The sequence below is a fragment of the Urocitellus parryii genome, unplaced genomic scaffold (assembly GCF_045843805.1).
Source record: "Urocitellus parryii isolate mUroPar1 unplaced genomic scaffold, mUroPar1.hap1 Scaffold_53, whole genome shotgun sequence".
Lineage (NCBI taxonomy): Eukaryota > Metazoa > Chordata > Mammalia > Rodentia > Sciuridae > Urocitellus > Urocitellus parryii.
Window position 1 is genome coordinate 3,717,713 of NW_027554068.1, and position 26,208 is coordinate 3,743,920.

Genomic DNA, 26,208 nt, shown 5'->3' on the forward strand with positions numbered 1-26,208 from the left:
AATTTTTATAGAAGCACAATTCACAATAGGTAAACTTGGAGTTAACCTAGATGCCCTTCAGTGGATGAACAGATAAAAAAAATGTTGCATATATACACATGAAATTTTACTCAGCGCTAAAAGAGAATAAAATCATGGCATTTGCAGGTAAATGGATGGCATTTGAGAAGATAATGCTAAGTGAAGTTAGCCAATCCCCAAAAACCAAAAGCTGAATGTTTTCTCTGATATAAGGAGGCTGACTCATAGTAGGGTAGGGAGGGGCAGCATTGGAGGATTAGATGAATTCTAGATAGGGAAGAGGGGTGGGAAGGATAGGGAGGGGCAGGGGATTAGCAAGGGCAGTGGAATGTGATAGACATCATTATCCAAAGTATATGTATGAAGATTCTTATTGGGTGTAAACATACTTTATGTATAAACAGATATGAAAATATTGTGGTATATATGTGTAATAAGAATTGTAATGCAAAAAAAAGTACATGTATAAAGGCATGAATTGGCCTAAACATACTCTATATACAAAGATATGAAAAATTGTACTCTATATGTATAATAAGAACTATAATGCATTCCGCTATCGTGTATTTAAAAAACAATAAAATCAATAAAACTAAAAAAAAACCTAAAAATTGATTCAAGAGATTCCTGTCTAATCAAAAGTAATCTCCTTTGTTAGGCCAAATCTAGCATTATTCTATTAAAATTAATAACTAACATATCTTTCATTTGTTTTATCTGGAAACATATGCATGTGTATTAACACTGTAAAGCCTAACAAATAAGTTATACTTAGGCTTTATATGTTATAAATGTTTCCTCCAAAACAATGATTCTCAGTGAGGGCAATAACCCTAATCTTTCCTCATGGATATTTGGCAATATCTGGATATATATGTACATATTTGATTGTCAGAAGTAGGAGAAAGGGGGACTAAGGATGTATCTCAGTGTAGGACACTTTTATAGCATGTTCAAGGGCCTGGGCTCAAGTCCCACCATCAAAAAAATGAAAACAAAAAAGAAAGAAAGAGCAACTGGAGGGCTGGGGCTGTAGCTCAGCGGCAGAGCACTTGCCTAGCATGCATGAGGCACTGGGTTCGATCCTCAGCACCACATAAAAATAAAAATAAATAAAATAAAGGCATTCTGTCTGCAGCTACAAAAAAGATTAAAAAGAAAAAAAGCAGCTGGAGTCATAGTTGTAGAGTAGTTGCCTAGCATGTGTGAGGCACTGGGTTTGATTCTCAGCACTGTATATCAATAAAATAAAATAAAGGTTCATTGAATATATATATATATATATATATATATATATATATATATATATATATATAAAGACCCAGTTTGTATAAAAAAGAAAAAGAAAGAAAGAATGAATGAATTAGGAGCAGAGACAGTGTTACTGGTATCTAGTGGGTACCTGGCAGAGATGCTATTAAACATCCTACAAAGTACAGGGTAATCCTTCACATTAAAGAACTATCTGACTCAAAACATCAATAGTGCTTATTCTGAGACACTTTGTTCTAAAGGTCGAGCTCTGGACTATGGAGAAAGGCTGAATTAAAATGATAAATGGAAGGAGAAGATAAAATTAGATGATATAAGACACATTTATTCTATTTGGAAAAAAATTGATTGGACTTCCCCAATTGGTATAAACACTTCTCAAGCCCACAACCCCTGCCCACTCCATCAATAAGACAATTTCACTATAAAATACAACATCCCATTTAGTATCCTGGCAATAACATTTAAGAATCCCAAAGATGTTACAACTCCAATGGAATTTTAAACAAGCTTCATTAAGCCTGAGAGAAACTGATTTCCTCAAAGATTATAAACACAGAAATTCATAAAAGTATAAGGAACAAGCAACACAGTTGGACAAAAGGAGAAAAAAAATATAATAATAGTCTATCATTTCTATAAAATCAAATTGATTTAGGAATTATGGCAATGCCATTTGGCAATGGCTGAACTGAAGCCTTAGTTCTCTTTGCCACAACAACCAATATGGAATACAAAGTGTCCTATTCTTTTCAAAACACAGAACAGAAACAGCACATAGTATGGTGCCCTCCATCAAATTAGCATACCAGCTTTCAGTTGGTACATAATGTACTATTAACCATCACCAATTTATGTTGAGTCATATGTAATACCTATTGTAAATTTAGGATGCCCCTTTTTAATGAAAATTTGACATTTCCTCTCTCTGTGAAAGGAGGAAAAATATGTCTAACACACACAAAATACTAGAAATGTGAAAACGGCACTATTTGAAACAATCTAAGAAATGTTTCTTGGCAGGTTTCTTCCTACAGCTGGATTTGACAGCCAAATTGTAAACCTATCAAAAACTAGTTTGTATAATGAACAGACACAATGTTAAACACTGAGCTGCTGCAGCACTACTTCAATTAACATAATCCTGGGGGTGCAGAAGCAGAACGTGTTCAGCTTGCAGATAATATGCTGGCATCTAGCCTATGTCAAAAATCCAAGGCAGAGGTCTTGCTTCCTCATTACCATCCACCTTACGAGCCCCAGTGGTAACCACATTAGAAGCCCACATTTCCATAAGCTCTAGACAGTGCTTAAAGGGGGGCCTCAGCCATATACATACTTGATGAAAGCAAAACAAAAAGAAGGTCCCAGTAGTCTTGCTCCTTGTGGGGAAGGAGACAGGAAGGAAGAGAAGAAGGGTGGTAAAATTTTTTTTTTCAAAGTCTCAAATATCTTTAAACTTTATATTCTTCATTGGAAGAGTCAGAATTTTTTTAAAAAGAAAATGTTTTGAAGACGCTGAGGTATAAAAGTCTTCAGTGTAGTCAATCCATTTGATTTTATACAGCAGAAATAGTCCCTATGAGTAAGTAGACTTGATTATCTTGCTGAGAAGTGAAAGTCCTCTAGAAACACTTAAAGTCTGCTCTGGAGCAAGAGGAAATCCCTTTGTCTAAGGCTTTATCTCCTTTTCTGACCTGTTTACTGAATAACAATAATGAAAACTCAGGTATAAAGTACATTTTTTCTGCCCAAAGTGAAGAAAATCATTTATATCTCCTGATTCGCATGAAAAAAAAAAAATCTACCATCATTATTTTTATTTTCGGAATACAGGAGAAAATTCGTATTATCTTTGCAAACATAAAAGCATGCTTCTTTATAAAAAAGTAAATTAAGTAAGCTTTTTGGTTTAGTTATTCTATGGAGTACACAGCTTACCCTGCAATCAGAGCTCACAATCAGAAATAAAGATAAACTTAGAATGAACTCCTTGGTACATCTTCATTTTCTTTTTTTTTTATTTATTTATTTATTTTTTTTTTTTATTGGTCGTTCATAACATTACATAGTTCTTAATACATCATATTACACGGTTTGATTCAAGTGGATTATGAACTTCCGCTTTTACCCCGTATACAAATTGCTGTATCACATCAGTTACCCTTCCATTGATTGACATATTGCCTTTCTAGTGTCTGATGTATTCTGCTGTCTGTCCTATTGTCTACTATCCCCCCTCCCCTCCCCTCCACTCCCCTCCCCTCCCCTTTTCTCTCTCTACCCCTTCTACTGTAAATCATGTCTTCCATTTGTATTCTCTTGACTTACCCCTCCTTACCTCTTATATGACATTTTGTATAACCCTGAGGATCGCCTTCCATTTCCATGCAATTTCCCTTCTCACTCCCTTTCCCTCCCACCTCTCATCCCTGTTTACTGTAAATATTCTTCTCAAGCTCTTCGTCCCTACCCTGTCCTTGTTTACACCCCTTATATCAAAGGAGTCATTTGGTATTTGTTTTTTAAAGATTGACTAGCTTCACTTAGCATAATCTGCTCTAATGCCATCCATTTCCCTCCAAATTCTATAATTTTGTCATTTTTTAATGCAGAGTAATACTCCATAGTGTATAAATGCCACATTTTTTTTTATCCATTCATCTATTGAAGGGCATCTAGGCTGGTTCCACAGTCTTGCTATCGTGAATTGAGCTGCTATGAACATCGATGTAGCAGTCCACACACTTCAGATAGAGCCCTAATAACCAGAATATACAAAGAACTCAAAAAATTAGACAATAAGATAACAAATAACCCAATCAATAAATGGGCCAAGGACCTGAACAGACACTTCTCAGAGGAGGACATACAATCAATCAACAAGTACATGAAAAAATGCTCACCATCGCTAGCAGTCAGAGAAATGCAAATCAAAACTACCCTAAGATACCATCTCACTCCAGTAAGACTGGCAGCCATTAGGAAGTCAAACAACAATAAGTGCTGGAGAGGATGCGGGGAAAAGGGCACTCTTGTTCATTGCTGGTGGGCCTGCAAATTGGTGCAGCCAATTTGGAAAGCAGTATGGAGATTTCTCGGAAAGCTGGGAATGGAACCACCATTTGACCCAGCTATTCCCCTTCTCGGTCTATTCCCTAAAGCCCTAACAAGAGCATGCTACAGGGACACTGCTACATCTTCATTTTCTAACCTAGAGCAAGTCAGATGATTTGCAGGATCTGTTACACAGGAATTTTTTTTTTTCAGGCATCAACCCCACAATGTTATCCATACACCTCTGGGTTAACACACTAAACTGACTGGGCCTAATTAACTAGTTTGGCTACACAAAATCTTTTCTGCTTTTAATTACATTAACCTAATGTGACTTGAATTCAACAGACCAAAAACGAAACCGCTAATTATATTAAGGGCTTCAAAGATGATTTCAAATTGCTAACCACCAAACTGTCATATAATTTATCTCATTTCCTTTTATAGACTTTGCATTCAAAAATCTGTGCTTTTTACTAGAAATACTAAGACATTTAAGAAATACCATCCAAATAATGGATTAATAGAATACTGATTTAGAATGCTAAAAGAGAAACAGTTCAGGTAATACATACAAGACACACATAGGCATTATCTTACTAATGAAAAATATGTTTGATACTTAATTTTTATAATTTTCTAAAAGATTGGAAATATTCACTTATAGTAGTAACAGTTTGATTAGCAGGATTAATATGAAATGTTAATTTTTCTAAAGCACCTAGGATTAGAAGTGATTTTTTTCTGAAAAATCTCAGTTCTTTACCATGGAATCATTTTCATGCTATTTTCCAAAGAAACTGAGATGAGACTTTAGAATTGTAATTTAGTCTATTGTTCTTAAACAATTTTCCACTGATTCTGCATGGTCAGGATATCTCTTCATAGCAATGTTGTCAGTTCTGCCTGGATCCTTGACCTACAGACTGGACAACAAGCTGTTGTGAACTACAGAAATGCCTTGTATGGCTCCTTAGTGACAATGAGATGCAGGTATCCCAGATGGCCAGCCATAACCCCTAGACATTCTCCTTGGTGAAGTAAGCTGCAGGACAGATTTGGATGGTCTCCAAGGACTTCTTTCAACAGAAACACATGAAGAAGAGTCACAGCAATAACAGCTCTTCTTTCTTAAAATGTGGCATTAATTCAACAATGGTAACAACAATAACCAAAAAAAAAAAAATGTAACCTTGTGTGAGCTTGGAACATAGAGAAGGAAAAAGCAAAATAACTCCCATTACTTTGTATTGGGTGATAAGGTTGGTGTCAACCTCTAGTGTTAGGCAGTGCAGAATAAAGCATCCGAATCTTTTAACACATATCACCTTTATTTCAAAAATAATCATCTTTTGCTGCACTCTAAATCAAGCAAAAACACTGGTAGCATAATTACATTGTATAAATAATAGACAAAGGATTGGATAAACAATCCATAAAGACTCGTTAGCAATCTAAAGCAATATAATTAAGTAAAAAATACTTCAGATAATTCTGATCTTATATAATATCAGAGAAAATACAGTATTTCTCATTTGGCCACATTTCTTACGCATATCCCCAGGTAAGTAGTACAATAAAAACAGCTTTAAAGAAGACATAGTATTAAATGATATCATGTTTTTATTAATTATTGCTTAATATTATATGTATGTACTTTATATTTCTGAATACACACATTAATAATTTTGCTTTTCTCCTTGAGATCTGACTTTTATTGTATTTATGAAATAAAAATTAAAATTTTTGATAAATTTCCACCATCAAAAATCATTGACATAAGGTTTATATCTTTTATTCTGGTCACTTCTCTTAAGTATTTGTATTTCAGGCTGGGTTTTAGCTCAGTGGTAGATTGATTGCCTAGCATGTGTGAGGCACTGGGTTCAATTCTCAGCATGGCATATAAATAAAATAAAGGTCCATTAACAACTAAAAATGTGTTTAAAAATATATGTATCTCAAGAAATTAATTTTAACATTCTCTGCTTATATTAAGTTAGCACAAAAAATAACACTTTTAAATGATATCGTATATCCACTGCAAAATAAATTCATATTTAAGTCTCCAAGCACAAGTTTTATTTTGGATAAATATAAAAAATAAACAAAGGGAAGTGAAATCAGTTATTCCTCAAGGCAAGCAAAGTTTATTAAAGTTTATTTACTCTTTCTAGTTTTCATGAAAGCTACTGACTCTCATTTCATTTTCCAAAAAATTTTCATATCTCCCTATTCCTAGTTCATTCTGCTTCATAGGCCTATTGGAGAGATGAGTGGGGTGGGGGAGGAGAAGAGGGAGGAGGATGAGGAGGAATAAAAACACACACATGGTTTTAAGTATGTCTTGATTGGAACATATCTGGTTTCATGTTGCTTGTCCAGAGGCCAGGAGATGAAGCTACATGTTCTCGTGACCATTATATAAACTGAGAGTACCCTGAGATAGGTCAAACTAAGAAAAACAGAGGAATGCTAATATTGACCAGATTGATTTTGTTGTTGTTGTTGTTATTTGTTTGTTTACCAGTGAGGTTTCAATCATATTGTAAAGAATATTCAATTTGATTTTTAAAGATTCATGTTGATTTCAGTAATCCATTTACCAGTCAATTTTAAAGCAAAATGTATTTCATCTTTCACAGTCTATTTAAAATATATATAACACCTCTGGGATTTGCAAATACACACACACACACATCTTGTCTAACAAAAGCATGCTGGGTGAGTATATAGGTCTTGTAAAGAAAACTGAAAGCAGCCTACTGAAAGCAGTTGAAGGGCCATTCTAAATTTTACCAGGTGACATAAAGTGGACAGCGTTACAAGGAGAAAAAAAATGTACTTATAAGTGTTTCGATTATTCTCTTAGGAATGGAATTGAGAGAAAAGTAGGCAATTAGGAGCTCTCCATTGGTGTCCCATGTTTGCCTGGACTACACAGATACAAGAGAACATGATCCAATTTCATTTGCTTGCTGGTACTCTTTACAATACCATTTGAAAACCAACATGAATTCAGCCAGGAGTTTAAACACACTTGATCATCAGAGAGAAACAGCAAGAGGCTCATGCAGAAAAAGCAATTATCCCAGTGGGAACACGTGGCTCTCCACACAGCTTGGTGAGCTGCCAGCTGAGCACACAGGCCAGGGAGAGTTGCTGCCTAGGACTATGGCAGCTGCATTTCTCTGTTATTTCCATTTTTCCTTTTAAACTTTTCATTTCTTCCTCTTAGCGATTTATAAATTGGTAGTTGGCTGTTTGCTGCTGCAGAAGCACACCTATGATAATTTGATTATAGTCTACACCAGAAAGAGCTGTATTGTTAATTGCAGGAAAGTGAGAGCCACCCTGCAGAGAGACATATTTAACTTAAAGGGAAAAGATGATTTTCTTTGTGAAGGTATAAATTAGTACCTTTCTATGTATCTACTATATCACCAGAGTACCTTTTTAATGAATCCTAATGTTAACAAAGAATAAAAGAAAGAAGAAACACAGGCTTCTTTAAATATACTTATTTTGACTGCTTAAGTGTGTCTCAAAGCCAGAACAAAGACTTGAGTTTGGCATTTTCTCTTGCAAACCCATTTTCTTGGGGCACTCAGAGGTATGTAGTCTAAAGCAATCAACCGAGAAATCACCCCCTAATTTATAGTATTATAAACTAGGGACAGACAAGTGGAATGAATGCTGACGAAATGCAAAGCAGATGACTCACTGAAGCCTTTTAGCAGATTCCCCAGGTGTCTGGTTCCCAAGTCATTAATACTGGAACCTAAAAGTGAATCCTATAAAAAGCATGCAATATAAAGAGTGGTTTTCTAATAAAATAGCCTTTGCTAGCTATCTCCTAAAAGCGAAAAAGAAAGCTGATTGGTGTTTACCTCTATGAAAATTCTGGACAGATTACATGGCAGTATTCAGCATGGATATGAAAAATTCATTTAGCTTATAGCTATTAAAGTTAATGTATTATTTCCTTCACAGGTCTCATGAAACAATGTCCCGCTGTTTTAAAGGTAAAAACAAAGTCTTATGGGCAATTTTCACTTTCCCACAAAACCAGGTTTGTTTTTTATCACCTCATCCAACCATCTGGCTATAATTCTGAATTTACATACAGTCACTGCTAAAACAGACTGAACCTAAAATCTATGGAGGAATTATGACTATGCTCTAGAAATAAAGATGACAAATGTTCATAGTAGTTGAGGGGAGAAAAGCTCATTTTTAAACTCTTGTCTCTTTGGAGTTATAAGTTCACCAGCTGAAAATACTTTTCCAACAGTAAATCCCTATTTTTCCTCTATGGGTTCTTAAGCTTGGTTATTCTCTATAGTTTTGTTCCAGTGTGAGAATTTCCCTCACTACCAAATACCTTGCTAAGATAATGCCTTTTCCAGAGACCTGTGTAATTTTTTCCTCTGGAAGTTTAAATCCACTTATATTCTGAAGAAGACACAAAGCCATGGCAGACAAAGTCAATCTGGCTGTGTATGCCAGGAATTCTTGGATTCAGAAATTGAGAATGACAAAATTTACAAAACCATATTTTTAATTGTAAATACAAAAGAGCAATAAAGTAGTTCAATATCATTAGCTAACACACTGTAGAAGTATGAACATGTCTAAAATAGTTGCAAACTGAAATAAACTCTCATTTCTGTTCTGTGGTATTTTAATCCCAAAGCATCAAAGGGGAGCAAGAAGAGCTTGTGACAAGCTTAATTGATTAATCAGAAGTCAGGGCTCATCAGGCCAGAGTCAGAGATTCAATATCCATATGGCCAGTCGCTTTACTCTCTTTTATTGATCACAAGACTATGCTAGAATCTAGCTCAGTTATTTGGCAAATTTGTGGCTCATTTTATAAAAGGTACATGATAAGAAGATAAATAACTCCCATGTGCCCCTACGCTACATGGTAATATAAATGAAAATGTATCTGTGTGCTTCCAAAGAGGAAGAAGGTAGACAAATTCACCTATATAAGGAAGAAAATATAATCTTTGGAAGAAAAGTTTGAAATGGAACTTACAGGAACTTTTCTATAGGTTAAATAAAGCTACAGTGTTATCTACAGATACTTCTCACCATGGCCTGAGAAATAATGATTAACTTGTGGGCAAATAAAAGGTTAAAATAAATGCATCCTGTCCACCTCTGACTCCATAGTTATCTCCGAAAACAAAATTAATGGGCAAATTAAATCTACCTAAAAAGTAGTTCAAAAGTTGTTTGGATTAGTATTTGAGATATCCTTTCTCACTCAATAAATGGTCCAGTTCCATGACGGGGACAAAATGCATACTGAATAGAAAATGTGGGGTAAATAATATTAAGGGATATTGGTATTTTGAATTGTTTCTGATCCAAGTCTAGGTTGCATTGTTGCAGTTTTGAATTGAAAAAAAAAATCAAGATTTCCTGAATCCTCAGTTGCTTTCATAAAAACACCTAATTAGGAATTCCCATGTTAAGGGGTTGGAAAGTTTCTGGAAGAAGGGATATCAGCCATAGGAAAGATTAATGGTCAAAGTAAAACCACTGGAAAAGTTTCTTACCTCTTTTTTTTTAAACATAGAATATGTATTCCATGATGACAAGTACTTTACCTAAACTTTGGCATTTAAAATGCAAACCTTCTATGTAGAAATAAAATTATCTGTATTTTTCACAGAGATTGGCTATGTAGAATTGTTTACACTTTCAGTCGTCATCTCTTCAGAAAAAGAATTAATAGTTTAGAATTTATATTTAAGACACACTATTTTATATTACATTACAGAAAACAAATTAAAATTCTATACACCAAAATAACAAAATTTAAATTTCTGTCATTTCTACAGAAATTTTAAAGAACAAATTGCATAACTTGTTAAAACATAACATCTGAAAAAAATATAATCGATGGTTCTTTCTGAAAACCCATGAACAATGCATCAGTAAATCTGTGGTAAATTTAATAAATACACTAATGAATTTATTAAAAATATATATTATTGCTGTAATAAGAACTGTGATGTACTAATGTCCTAACATCTGCCATCCACAAGGTACTGTTATGTGCATATTCTTTAGTTTTACAATATTCTCGCACGGAAAAGTATAGTTTCCTATTTTTGAATGAGAAAACTGAGGTTCAGAGAATATCGAAATTTGCTCCAGATCATTTAGTAAGTGTATCGGAGCCCATTCTGGATAAGTCCAAAGAAAAGTTTCTGTAGATGACTTTCTTTTAGGTAGAAAACAAATGCTTCCCATGCCAATTCCACAAACTAGCTATATCTTGCACATATGTAGATACCAACACCGAACGACTGGAGGAAAAAACAGGTGTGATCCGTTGACTCCCTGAGTATGTCAGATTGCGAGTCCACTTTCCATCATATTCACCCCACAGTTAAGCCAGCTTGATGCGAACAGCCAACCTAATTGCCTTTAATCCATCTAGTTGTCATCAGAAAAAAAAAATGTGCATATTTACATTTCACACATGCACATTTCATTTGCAGGAGCAAATATAGTTAAATACCCACATTAGTTTTTATTCAGAGGAATTGCTCTCCTATTCCCATATAATCCTGAGATTATGAGTGTAGCATGTTTAAAGTGTGAACAGAATATTTACAAATTTTCCTAATAAAGATGAGAAAATTTGACATGATCTTCTATAAGCATACTGTCTGGTACAATATGGTGATGTGATATATCTAAGTGAGATAAGAGTGACACCATGTATGTTAAAAGCAAAGACATAAGAAATAATGGATTCCTTATTAAATTACACTTTATCCACTCAAAGAGACAAATTTCCATTTTTCAGCCAGTATTATATAGATTGAGCTCAACTACTCTTGATATTTTCCCATACAAGACAATGCTCTTAAACATGAGCCTGTTTCTAATGAGATGGGCCTTTAAAGCTTTGTGATCACCTAGATTTGTAAGATTTGAGAAAACCTGCACCATCTGGTAGCAATTTTGTTAATGCACACCACATTATTTTACAAGTGTACGATTTATCATATTATCAAATTCTTTAGTTTCAAGGAGATAAAAACTGAAATGGTCAGATGTTCCTGGTAACTATTTGGTTAAAGCAACTAGCCTTTAAACAAAGAAAATGCACAATCAGCACTAGATTAGAGGAGACCTCAGCCTCAGCATAAAATTTAGGATTATCCTTTAATAGAGAATCTTTAAATAAAAGTGATAATGTGGCCAAGATGAAGAAACAGATAAAGTTAACCTTGGCCAATTATAAATAATGAAAAGGAAATCCCAGCTCCCTTTAAAAGGCTCAGATTTAAAATTGTTTAAAACTTAAGCCTTAAAAGTATATTCAATTTCTGCACTTTGGACTCTGCTTTAAGGATAGAATTCCTTGTACAATAAGTGCATTTTTTAAATGTACTTCTTGGGAAAAAAAAAGATTGCCATTCATTTGGTTTTATGTAAACAGAAAGAAACACATGCTGTTTGGGTCCTCATGAACAATCACAAAGACTAAAAGCAATTGGAAAAGTCAATTTTTTAAAAAAGAGAAATTTACCAAAAAATATTCTGATTTCATTTAAATTTTTCCCAATTTTAAACATAAGATTTTTAAGCACTGCTTTAAAATAAACTTTAAACTATACATTTAGGGAAGCAGCTCATCTGTGATTAATAGAACACTGAAAATAAACTAAACTGGTTAGAACACCATCCTTGAACCCACAAAAGAGTGTGCCTTTAATTTGGCAAACTACTAACCTATAATTAAACAAAGTGCTCCCAGGCAGTAGTAAAATTTCACTAGTCTTTGGCCATTTGGAGAAATGTAATGGCCTGATCAGATATATCAAAGTGCTTAGAAACTGAAGAAACTCAGCTGCTTGAGTAAGCATATATTGTAAGGAAAAAAATTAAAAGAGGAAACTGCATTTGAAAGTCTGCTGTCTCTGGTGGAATAGTAAAACTAATCTCAAATTTCTGTTACAGGCATTGTCATTTGGCCATGTGTGTTGAGTCTGTAGAGTTATAATATTTCTGCTTAGTGTACTTTATTGATAATTACTTTGAATGATGAGCACCAACTTTTTTTGGCTGATTACTCGAATTTCTGAGACATTTTTTTGCTTTCTAGAAGAGCTACTCTGATTGAAGAATCGTAGATGCTGACCAGCAGCACACTTCCACACCAAGCTTTGGCCCAGTCATTTCAAAAGAGTTGGCCAGATTCCATATGGAAGGCAGTGTAGGCAGACCCGTCAAGCAGTCCTCTATGTTGCCTAATGGGACTCTGACTGAACACAACTTGGGTGGGACTAGGCTTTGGGAAAACATTCAAAACTGGTTTTGAGGATAACTATTTGAGAAAAAAAATGAGGAAAATAATCTCAAGAGATTTATCAGAATACTGACAGCAGGCAACAATCAAAACAGCATAAAACACCAATATTGAACAATTCCCAAACTGCATTGAGATTATTCAGATTTTTCACATACGTGAAGACATTTACTCAGATGGAGGTCCATTTTAACTACTTAAAAGAAACTTAAAATATACATATCACTTCCCAAAGTGACCAAAACACGCTATAAAACACACTATCTGGCAATCTTTGGCTTGTACTACTTTCTGCATCTAAGCACTGAAACCCTTTCTATGGTTCTTGAATCAGTTTAATTGGACCTGTCAGGGCTCTGTAAGGAATTATAACTGGGTATCCTGAAGCACCTGGAGTGGGGTGGGGGAATGGCATGCAGACCCTAAACTGGACTCTACTAAATGCATATGTCATACAAAGAAGACATAAAATTGATAGATACTTGTAAATTGGTTAAAACAGGATGTACCACAGTGTTACAGGTATGGGGTAGTTCTTTTTAGTATATATTCAATTTAAATTTTAATCACTGACATTAAATATTTTTGGTTTCTGGATTCTCTCTATCATTAATATTGTACAGAAAGAACATTAGTTGAAGTTAAAGATGAGGAGTACTAAAAATAAGCTTACAATGAGGCTGTTATTCCTCAAAATACTTTCAACTACTATGACTTGATTCTCATAAGAATCCTGAAAATTATTATGCAGAGAAGATACTATAACCTTAATATTTTAACAATTAAAGGATTTGATCAAGGTTTGATTATTAGTGGGGCTCAAAAAAAGAACGTCAGACATAAGAGATTTTTTTTTTTACCAACATGGCCATAAATTAAATTACTATGTAAATTGCTGTAATTTTGTCAATGAGATTGTGAGGTGAACTCAGACATTCAATTAAGATGAATTGGACCTTTTTCTAATAACAAACAGAATATATAGAATAATAATAAAAAAACCCATAGCTATTTTTATTGTAAGCCAACCAATAAAGAAATAAATAATGTTGTTAAACCCTATGTATTTCATGTATCATTTTAGTACCAGTGCCAAAATAGGAAATACTGAATTTAGGGTACAAAGCAAGTCAAGAAATTGTCTGAAATAAATCCAGTAAAGCACTGTATTTGTGGCTTTTTTGTTAATCTATATCATAATCAAAGTTAAGTCTTGTTTTAAATGGGTTGACCTAATTTGTCATGAGAAAGGTATAAACAGAAAGAAATCTATATGGAGAGGTTTGCCACTTATTCCAGATTTAAGACTAATCCATTATGTGACTCAGGATAAATCAACTTCCCTGGCTTCCCTTTCATTCCCCAAAAATGAAAGAGATTGCCTATTCACAATCTCTCAAATCAGCACCATCTATAAGGTTCTGTGAATAGCCGTAAGCCACACTTAAGATAATATATGTGTTCAAATAATCTGTGTAATATTTCCTATTGTTAAACCAATGGAAACCAGTAACTGGGGCAAGGATATTCTTGTTCTATATTATGCGAATTGAGGAAAACAAATACATAATTGTGCATGATAATAAAATTAAGAAAATCAAATGTGTTCAAATTAGCAACTTTTCAGTGTAGGGTATTTTAACAAGACATTATTTCTGATTAATATTTCATTCATTTAACATTTTCTCAAGAAATTTTATATTGAGCTCCTACCATAGGACACATACAAGGAATACAGCTTGCCCTGAAATGTGTCTTAGGCATGGTTAGAAGTAATGTATACATCATGATTTGAACACATTAGAAATAAAATACTTGGCAAAAAAAAGTAACTGTGGTAGGATTCAGTAGAACATTCTCCTGAAGACAATACCTTTAAGTTGGAACTTGAAAAATGAGTGAATTAGACAAAGGGGTGGAGGAGGCAGAATATTCTAGGCATATAGAATAGCATGTGCAAAAATAAAGACTTTCATAAATCTGTGAAGCTCTGATATCCAAGTCTGTACATGCACATCTAGTAAATGAATAATGAAAAACTAGAGTAACCATCAAATGCTCATCAGAATTATATTAATAATTGTACTGTGATCTAAATTAACTTGTGTGCTACAACTGAGAATGCCTTAGTTCATTATCATCTTTTCAAAGAGTGCTTTGGCTTCTCAACTAAGTAAGGAATGCTTGCATTTATGTTTTTCTGGTTTTAGTGTCCAGACATGATAAGTGTATATGCAATTATTTAAGTAGATTTATGAGTTTGTGGTAAGGTTCAGGGTGTTCCTTGGGAAGACAAACCAGCCTTTCTCATCTGAATCACAAAATTTCTTAATTCCCTTAAGGATGGTTCATAACTAAAATGTTCTAGACTCATGGGAAAAGAGTTGATTCATAACACCATGGATGCCTTAGAGCATTAGGGCTTAATTCCCTTGTGGAATCACCAGTTGACTATTTCATTGCACAACAATGGTGAACACAAAACTTAAAACAATTTCTTCATTTTAACACTAGTCTAAATTCTTTAATTACTCATAATATTCACCCATGGTTATTCTGTGAAAACTGGAAATACTCTTACAGTTGTGGATCACATATAGATACAAACAAGGAGAGAGGAGATATAATGCTGGATTTATTTTCATATACATTCAAATGATCTTGCTTATGTGGGATATTTGGAATTATTATGGTACAAATATCCCTGATTTTCCTTCTCCATAAAGTTTTTGATGACCAAATACATAGTGGAGCTCATACTGCTTTACTAACCCAGAGAACTCATTACTAATATGTAGAGAGTGTGTTACAATTGCATGTATTTTCTCATTGTATTCCTATAATAGCTAGGTAAGCTATTAGGCAATTTACTTGGCAGATGCAAACAATGAAATGCATGGAGTTCAAATGACTTTCTTAAGATTATACATTTAACAGATGTGAAAACCTTATAACGCAGTGTTATAATGTGCAAGCCTATGCTGTATTCTATTAATCTAGTGTTTTCAGTTATGAATTTTAAAAATTCAGGATAAGAAATAAATTCATTTTTTAACTCATTTCTTCCTGTTGTTACTGATATACAAGAATTATGTTAGTTTAACTTACACTTATATTTAAAAACACTTAATTTAAAATTTAACTCTTTATAAGATATAAAATATATAATGTGCATTGACCTTTTTTTTGTAAGACACACAGGGGGAAAAAATCTACTTCTGGTTTATCGCCCCTTCAGTTTCCTTTGACCTTCACACAACAGAACTACTTATTTATTTTGCAGGAAAGCAAATTTAACTTCTCAGGGAAGAGGAGCTCCATGACATCAGCTGCATTAAGTGTGTTCATTTCCTCTAGGGAAGAGGAGAAGGAAAGGAAGCTACAGACACTGAACAATGAAAGAAATTGGAAGACCAGATGAAAGCACTAATCGAAGGAAGGAAGGAGGAGCAGATGGTTTAGGAGGGAGACATGTGGGAATTGGGGGGAAAGGAAGCAATTGGCAAGGAGTGGGCTGAATGCCAAATTTGTGAAGGATCTGGAGGACACTAGGGATTTGGATGGGATATGAGTCAGCTGCTTTTTACCAAAATATCACACCAACAAGGGAAATCAAAGAAACTTGCAAAGATACACAGGATCCAGAAAGGACGGGAAAAAGTTACAAGTAGATAAAATTGCCCCCCCCCCCAAATGGTTTAAGTTTGAACTATAGATTTGATGGAAATAAATAACATAAAAGATCATTTCCCTACCATCTAAATTATTTTTCCTTAATCAAGTAAAACACTTAAGACTGCTTTAAGGACAGGTAGGAAGAATAGTAAAAAATTCAAAGACAGCTTATCTCAAAAGAATAATACAAATCATTCGAAAATGTTTATGTCACAAAGGGTTATTATGCCTGATAAGAATTTCAAACATGAAAAGACTAATATCTTTCAAGCTGTCCTTTTTAATACTAAAATAAAATCATTAGAAAAAATGACAGAGTCATTAAGAAGAAAATCATCCTAGAATTTCATAATTGAGTCCAGGCAAAACTTACCATGTACACTGTTTTGTATTTACTATGTTTTATTGAATCTACACAAAATTACCAAACCACTAAATCAATTAATTTTTTCTGTAAATTAACTTCCTATTTATTAGATAATTTCTCATAATTGCTTAATCCTTTCAGCCATAACTTTCAAAAAGTGTGCAACTGATGCTTTAAGAAGCTTGTTGATCCACAGCTTGGACTGCTAACTAAAATGTAAATTCAGTTGAATCACTTATTGATTCACAATATCATTTCGGATATCAATTTTTCTTTCCCTAATTGCCAAATGGGAAACAAGTTAATTATTACGCTCTGTATATAATCTCTAATAATTTTTTAGGTAAAACTTCTAGTCTTTAGAATAAATAATTTCAGTTTATCTGAGCTATAAGATTATAATCTTAGGTTGAATTTGACGATTCCTGTGCCATCTTTTGAGAAATTACTAAACTTACCAAATTTTATAGATCTTTGTTATGCTACAAGATTTCATTACTGGAAATAATATGAACTAATTATTGAAATTAACAAGCCCGATTTCAAGATTACCATAACATCTCCATACCCTTTCAAATAAGACAAAATTTTATAGTGGAAGCTAAGAGACATAGTCATACTGAGTTGAAATTTACATTGACAGCCTATCAAAATCATCATATATGTAGCAAAATCTATAGGACCCTGTAGAAAGTGTTATCAACAAACAAAACTAGTTCCCAAATTGTTGTCCCTCTCGCCTACAAATCAATTTGGAATCAGCTAATGCACTAGCAAACTTTCTCTGACAGTGGTGTCTTTAAGTTAAACATGTCAATATGTACACAGAATGATCTGAATGGGGCTTAGCACATAAGAAGTGGTACGTTAAGTTCCTACTACAACCAACATCTTACCACTAACATCTTGTTTTCCCAGGGAAACTGAATTGTGAGGTAACTGTGCACAACTGGAAATAAAATAGCTTATTCATTAAGTAATCAAGTAAATGAAATGAGATAATATAAAACATTAAATATGCGTAAATTCTCAAATACATAATAGCTATTACATTATTGATGTTTGAACAATAACTGTTTCTAAAGCTTTACACGTGTTTGGAAAATTTTAGGTTAAAAATGAAGTACTTTTCAAATTCATTTATGTGATATATTTAAATAGAAGTGCTGAATACAAGCTTTGAAATGTTAACTTGCAACATTCAATAAACATTTCATAGGTATTAAGTACCAAGTGTTGAGAAAGTATTATTATTTCTATCAATATTCACTTAACTAATCTAAAAATGTTTAATTTCTATTCATCAATTATCAGATCTTACACATAAATACATACAACTATCATTTTGTTTTATTGATACAGTGGTATAAATTTGCTATCTCACATTTATTGTATGTTAAGGCAAGTAACATATGTTTGTTCTACAGAGTTTGTGAGGGATTGGTCCCTAGACCCATCTCAGATACCAAAATCTGTGAAGGCTCAAATTGGTGGAGTACTGCATATATATTATGCATAACTTCCTCTATACTTTAAATCTTCTATTGCTTACAATGCTTAATACATTATAAATGTCAGGTACACAGTTATTATATTGTATTGTTTAGAAAATTATGATAAGAAAAAAATCTGTATATGATCATTACAAACACCCCCCCCTTTTTTTTTGTTTGTTTCTGAATATGTTCAACATGTGGATGGTTGAGTCTATGGATATAGAGGCCACAGATATGGACAGCTGACCACAATTGCTCTTGTTTCATTAATTGTCATGTGGATGTCACTGGGTACCTGAATATTTTAGTTTATAAATACATTTATTATGCATCTAAAAATCAAGGAAATAAAATTTTTATAAGCTATCCTCCATAGCAAATTGACAATTTCCTTCCTTCTCTACGCCTGCAATTCCTGTAGCTACCACTAGAGCATTAGCTTTATAGAAGCTCAACAGACAGAATATCAAACTGATGTCTGGAGTCATTATGAAATTGTGTTGGAATCTCTCCATAACTGCACTAATGTAAAACAAACTGACTTTTTCATTAACATAACCATACTAATAACCATGCAATCTAAGCCAACAATTGTAAAATAAGTTACAAATTTTAATAAACTTTATACCTCTTAACAATGTTTTTACCATGAGTATATTTTTCCTCTCTCTTCACTAATTCCAAAACTTTCATTATTTATCTGACAATTTATCTCTCATTCTATTTAGAAATCCAAAATTATACTGAAGGTTTCCTTGGGCCTTTAATAATGTACATATCAACCTTTATTCTACCTAATCCTGTAAGTGACCATCATCATGAATATTTACAACCTTTTATAATCTAGGAAAATATTTGTCATGTCAACTTTATAGTAAATTTAACTTTTTACTTAATTCAAGAGTAATTTTCATTTTTTGATTGAGCAGGAAAATATTGTGCACTATTTTTTTAATATTATCATTCTCTTTTTGCACTCCTACAAAATATCTTGAGCTTAAATACAATATTTCCAAAATGTAGTTCAATAAAAGAAGCACATTCCTTCTTGTGCAATTCATAGGAATGCTTTTGTACATCAAAAAGGAAGACTTTATTCCTCTGATTCATCTCTATTGATGAAATATCATTTATTGTAAGTTGCAAACACATGAAGTAAGTCAACTGAAACTAGTCTCTAAGTTAAACTACTTCTGTTTCTAACTATAAATGTAAATATTCATGTCTAAGAAACAACTAGAGGCAAATATTATTTAAGACATCTTTTATTCCAAGAAAAGCTTGCCAGAATGGTTTTAAAAGATCCTCTTGTCATGTAGAGGAATAAGAAAAGGTGATTTATATATTCTTGGTTTATGATCATCATGGACCTAAAATTTGGCTCAGAATCCAAGCCAATGTATTTTTTAAGAATATAAAAAATACAGGTGCAGCTACAATTCAATTACATTTTCCCCTTTTTGCAGGGTGTGTCTTTGTTCTCACAGCTGGGAGATGTGTACTTCAAATTTTCAACAAAGAAAGTCACCACATTAAAGATCTCTAGAAATTCCTATAACAAAAACTGTAGCAATAACCATGCAATTTTCAATTGCCTTTCATAAAAATGTAATGTGCTTTAATCTTCTGTTCATTCGTACTCAACACATTTGGCAAAGTACACTAGTAACAGAAATGAAAACAATCATTTGAATACAAAGCTTGGAAAAAAGACTCACATAAAGTATCTGTAACCAACATCTCCTAAGAATTTATTTTCAATTTTTTGAAGTATTAGAAAAAAATTTCAAGCATTCCATTTATGATCTAAGTTTGAAATACTCAATTTTAGTTTTGCCTAAAGGAAGAAAATAAAGCAAAAAACAATTTTGATCTAAATAAAAACACTGACTTTGAAACCAAACTGCCGGTTTTTAATCTATTCATTTCCCCAAATGTATAAATGTGCTTTCTACCTCTAGTGTTTTATCAGTTCAAGAGTCATAATTTATACAAAACACACAGATGGTCACAGAAATAGTAAAAGTTTCAGATGCTACAACTTCCTGGCATATGGAACACTATAGTGGATGATCATTTTGGCAGCATTCAAATGATTTTAAAATTATTTATACATTTTCATCCTGCCATCGTTTCATAGTCATAGGTTATTACAACTCTAAATTGTTTGATTCCCGATTAGAAGTGATTCTTACATTGACTTCACGCTACTCATGTGACTGAGGACTGATGCTTTTTAAATTAGAAGATAGCATCCTTCTAGACAGCAAAAGTAAATACAGGTATTATAATGAATTAAACATTTTCACATAAACCATAAAATTTTGTCTCATTCAATATATGATACAGTAGGACATTCCAAGATTTTTTTTAAATCAGATTTACTACAGCAGTTTAAACTGTGAATGTTACAAAAAAACTAATACACACAGATGCACACACAAAACATCCTTCAAAATTAACATGAACCTTTTTAACATATGAGATTACAATCACTTTTATTTTTATATAATTTATGAGATACAGCATAAGAAGGTTCATCCATGATTGACCACCAATTCAATAATTCCCATGGTTAATTACCAATCTTCATATTACTACCAGCTACAGTTGACTCAGTTACTGCTGATACCTCCTTAAAATGCAATATTGGTGGCTGCCGTCTGGTTTTCTTCCTTTCTCATTGACTAATCCTTCTCAGTTTCTGCTGTTCTTTCTGCCTCTACTCCCTGAGAGCATGGTCTTAGATCTCTTTCTTTCTATGCATAACCACTCCCTAGATAATTTCAGTCTCCAAATGATGTACATACACTGATGAGTTGCAAATTCATCAGGATTGGCTGCATTATACTGAGGTAAGAAATTCTCAATGATTTAATGCAGCAACAATTTGTTGCTCATTCATTCCTCATGTTGATCACAGAAGATAGAGGTGGGGCAAAAGCTCTGCTGCACATAATTCAGGGGCTGAAGCTCTCAAAGTGTCCTCTATGTTGTAGCTGCTCCACCTAAAATATGTGGCTTCCCTGTTTGCAGAGCGGTGAAGAAGAGCATTCCTGGTTTCACTCAACTACTGAAAATTTCTTTATTTTTCACTTAGAGCCCATAAATCTGAAATAGTCAATTAGGTCTGCTCAAGATCTCAGGAGACAGGGAGGATGACATAGGAATGAGTACTCACATATCTACCACAACTTAATTTTTTCTCCTGCCTCAACCTCAACTCTGAATTTCTGATTTACATATCCAACTGCCCATTTGACTTGGATATGTATAAGTATTTCAAAATTCTCTTGTCAAAAACAACCCCTGGTATGTCCTGCCCCAAATCTTCTTCTATAATCTGCATGACAGTTAATAACGTCAAGGGAATGGGTTTATGGCTCAGCAGTAGAGCGCTCACTTCGCATATGCAAGGCACTGGATTTGATCTTCAGCACCACATAAAAATAAATAAATAAATAAAGTTATATAAAAAAAGATGTCAGCACCTTTTCACTACCCAGGCCAATCAATGAAGGCAATGCTTGACTTTTCTTTTTTTCCATAAGCCATATCTAATCCATTAGCAAATACTGTTGGCTGTTGCTTCTCAGTTTAGGTTGACTCTAATCACTCCTCAAAACCTCCATTCCTAGCAGACCAGTTAAAACCATCATTTCCCTCTTGCCCTGATTAACAAAACTCCCACCTGGCTTTCCTGCCACTGACATTGCCACCTTCTGTGTGTTCTGGAGATAGCAAAGGCTTTTTCTGAGAAACCTCTGATTCTTCCCATTTTACTTAGAAAAAAAGCTATTCACAATGCCTATAAAGTCCTATGCAATCAGCTACCTCTCCCCACATGACACTATCTCCTACAAATCTCTCTGTTGTTCCCTGCATTCAACCCACACTAACTTAGCACTTAAGTGACAGTGTTAGTTGCACCTCACCTTAAGGTATTTGAATGTTCTGCTTTGTCTGCAAGAACACCTTTTTTCCTGAAACTTGTAGAGTTTCCTTCCTCATTTTTTTTTCCATTTTTTTTTTATATGAGACATTCTCTGATCGGGCTATTGAAAATTTCAATCCCTACTGGACCTCTAATGAATCCCTCTATCTATTGACTCCTTTATTTTTCCAGGACTCGTTATACTGTATCATACTACATATAACATTTAATTAGTATAGTCTGTATATACACTTTTAGAATGTAAACTCCACAAGGGCACTCACCAATTTTGGTCTAATCATACATCCGGGGCATTGAGAATTTTGTCATTAATTTATATTGAAAACAAATAGGTAATCAGGAAAGACATAAGGAAAATCAGGGATAATAATGGTTTCAATGTGTTTGAATTATTAAGGCAGAGAAATGGGAATTACAGATGATGATCATTAAATGATCTGGAATACTTGTTTAAGGATAGAATATTCTTATCTTAATTGTGCATAAACCCAAAAGGAATTTGTTATCACTAACAAGAGAAGCATTTGTTCCTACACCCTCTATTCCCCTGTGCTATGGGCTTCATTTCCCATAACCAACTTTTCCACATGTAGTTTTCACTTTGACATGTGACTTTTCAACACCTCTTAAATGCAGAGCTGAGTCATCCTCACCCCAGTCTCTAGAATTTCAAAAATCCCCTGAGGCTCATTTTAATTCAAATCAGTGCAGAAAAAAAATGCTTGGTTGTCTTTTAAGGTCCCTAAAACTTTGCCACAACCTTCTCTTCTTTCCTCCTATTTAATTAGCACACTCATCAGTTAACTGGTTGTGCAGAAATAGTGCAGGCATTTAAAAGATTTATGTTATAGCTGTGTTCTTCAACAAATTTAGCAGTGACCTTTACTCACACACATATTCTCCTAGGGAACTTTGATTCTTGGTAAATGAATTCACAATGGACAGATATCAGCGCATGCAGAACAAAAGGGAAAGTGTAAAGGGTAATATTTTACAATCATAGAATCAATGAAAACTTGGTTGATGGAGGTGTGTTAGTGAACACCTACCACTACAGAACAAGCAATGAAGTCACACAGAAGCGCTGCTATCAAGAAGAAAACACACAACCTACTACATATCATGTAATTCTCTACTTAGATCAGAGCAGGAACTCAAAATTCAATCACCTACTCTCACAGTTTTCTTTTATGAGATAAATTCATCATTAACCCTCATGACGAATGAGATTTTATTTCTCAGAAACAATATCAAACTCTATGGAACAGAAAAGCAATTTTAAAAAGAGACAGAGGTATAAAAAATCCTAAAGTGACTTAGGAGACCTCCTGGAAACATACTACATAACTAAAAATTTTATGAGAAACACTTTTAATGGTAATATGTGGAAATGTTATAAGCCCTGAGTTACAATAATAATTAAGTCTACATAAAAGTGTTAACTCCAAGACATTAAAATTGAAATTATAGTTTCACTTTTACTGATCTTTAAACTAAACACCGTGCATTTTCTTCACTTATTTTCATGTCTACAGAGAGAGAATTGAAATATATTTATTTTAAGGAAGAATTGAAAAATGAGAGCTAATGCTAGTCTTCATCTAAGAACCTGCTTTGTGGAGCAGGGTGAAGATGTGTACAGTCAAACCTGAAGATGGTCCTGCTATTGGTTAAGTACTTACAGTTATTCTTTCATCTTTGTCATCCAGTGGAGAGCCATCCTTCTTCCAGGAGATGGTGGGCTCCGGATGGCCTCGTGGAGGCTGGCATTCCATGACAGCAGGCTCCCCTACTGCCACCATAACATCGGAGGGGTTTTGTCTGAAGTCATCCCGTAGTACTGTAGGAACAAAAATAAATCATTGCACTCAATAGTGACACATGCAATCCTTATCTCTGCACTTCAGCAAAAGAGACATTTACTATAATAAATTACTAGTATTAGCTATCACAATGCAGCTTGAAGAATATCTACTTACAGACAACTTCAATGTAAAAAAGATATTTGGCCTTAGCATGCACAGGAGGGGTAATCTGACATTCTTCAAAGGCCAGTGGGTGAATGTAGTCTGGGGCCTAGTGCCTTCACAGTTAGCATTTGAGTTCATTTTCACTTCCATTTCTTTGCTGCCTACTGCCTATATTTTTTCTTTCCAGATGCTAATGATTATAGTTCCTTTTACTTATCAAGATGATGCTCTCTACAGTTAAATAAATTAAGTATACATACAAACAAAATATTAAAAGGAAAATAAAGATAATTCAAAGCATTATTAATTGAAAGATGTTACAGATACCTCAAATTAATGTTCAAGATTATATTAGCATTATAACTTAAATGTATATATTAATAAAAATGAAAGATATTATTAACTTATATAGTATCAACCCTATAGTTTAGAGGCGTGAACAATTCATTACTGTAATCTCAACTGGACACTAATACAGTATTAAGCTCCTATAAGATAAGCAGTGTTATTCACTTTGTGACTGTAGGAATAAAATGTGAAAAATTAAAACAATATGTATTCATGAATACTTCATATGGTAAAATTGTCCTCAGTATCTTGATAACATCGAACCATCTCAAATTAGTTGGCATCAGTAAGTCCTAAATCACAACTCTGTTGTTTGCTTGAACACATTCTTGATGATCTCTGTTTCCCAATTTACAAAACTGATATGGAATATATACTTCATTGAGGTCTAATGAATAGTTAACTTCCCCATCTTCAAATCCTTGATCCTCGGTGTAACAGAATGTGACCCATTGTAGAAGCTCAATTTAAGACAGTGCTTAAAATGTTTATAGGTATATTAAGATATACATTATGATAAATATTATTTATCTTTTAAAATACATTGCATTGTAGATTTGATACTACAATTGTACATTGGAATGGATGTATTTCCATACTAATGGCATTTAAAAATGTTTTCAAAGATGAAGCACTACAATGTGAAAAACTTATACTCAAACCAGTATTTCAAACATTACTCTTAAATTTTAGTTTCAAAGCCTCAGATTAATAGGTTTTCCAAAGGCTCTATTTTCCTATTTCATTTCTTGAATTTTGTTCCTCTATACCAACTGAACACATGCATATATCTTAGTAAGCCATAGCACATACTCAAAGCAGTTCTTTAATTAAAATATTGAGACAATTTGGGCAGACTATGATTATGCTAATGCCTGGAAAATACTTGCTTCACTATCTTTGGAAAAATAGTAAAAGAAAAAAAGACATGGAAATATGACTGTACCAAGCTGTTGTGATTCTAACATCATACACTATTAATAAATTATACACTATCAATAAAATATAGACAAAAAAGTAAGATTTGTTGAAATAAAAACTCTAGCTACCTTTAAAACATAATTTAAAAAAAACAGACTATTAAGAATTTCATTATTTATAAGCTTAGACTATTATTACATGTTAATAATGTACTACAAAAAATGTAAATTTTATAAAAAAAGCAAATGAGTTAACGTTAACAAGCAACATGTATGTTTTGCTGGATAAAATTATTAATCTATGATAACACATCTGAAAAGCTTTAACACCCCAGAAATACCCAAACTAAAATATTTTTCAAGTAAAAGTAAATAATTTGCACAATTTTTCAATTTGTTAGGCTTTAATCCAACTTGGTAATACTATATCTTATTTACAAATTGAGATCACATCACAAATAAACTAATGAATAATAAAATGTCTTGCAAAATATCAAAGGGCTATGTCAGATAAATCAAGCTATGTTTTCATTTATTATGTTATTGGGACTTTACAGTATATAATGAAAAGCTAACAAAATGTAATCCATTAAAGATTGTTGCTTAGATAATGCTCATGTAATTATTTTTGCAGCTGTAAAACATAAAACTCTAGCACTGCCTATGGCTACAGGCAATCCTGCATAAAACTATGAATTTAAGATTTTTCTCCTCTCTTTCATAAAAGCAATATTTCTTTCTTATTATACTTGCCCTGAACATTTTCTTTTGAGAAAAAATGGTATG

At 33.3% G+C, this 26,208-nt stretch overlaps 1 pseudogene; it reads right to left on the reverse strand.

Annotated features, from left to right (window-relative positions):
- Positions 1 to 26,208, reverse strand: part of LOC144252700 (roundabout homolog 1-like) — a 145,775-nt pseudogene that overhangs the window by 113,567 nt on the left and 6,000 nt on the right.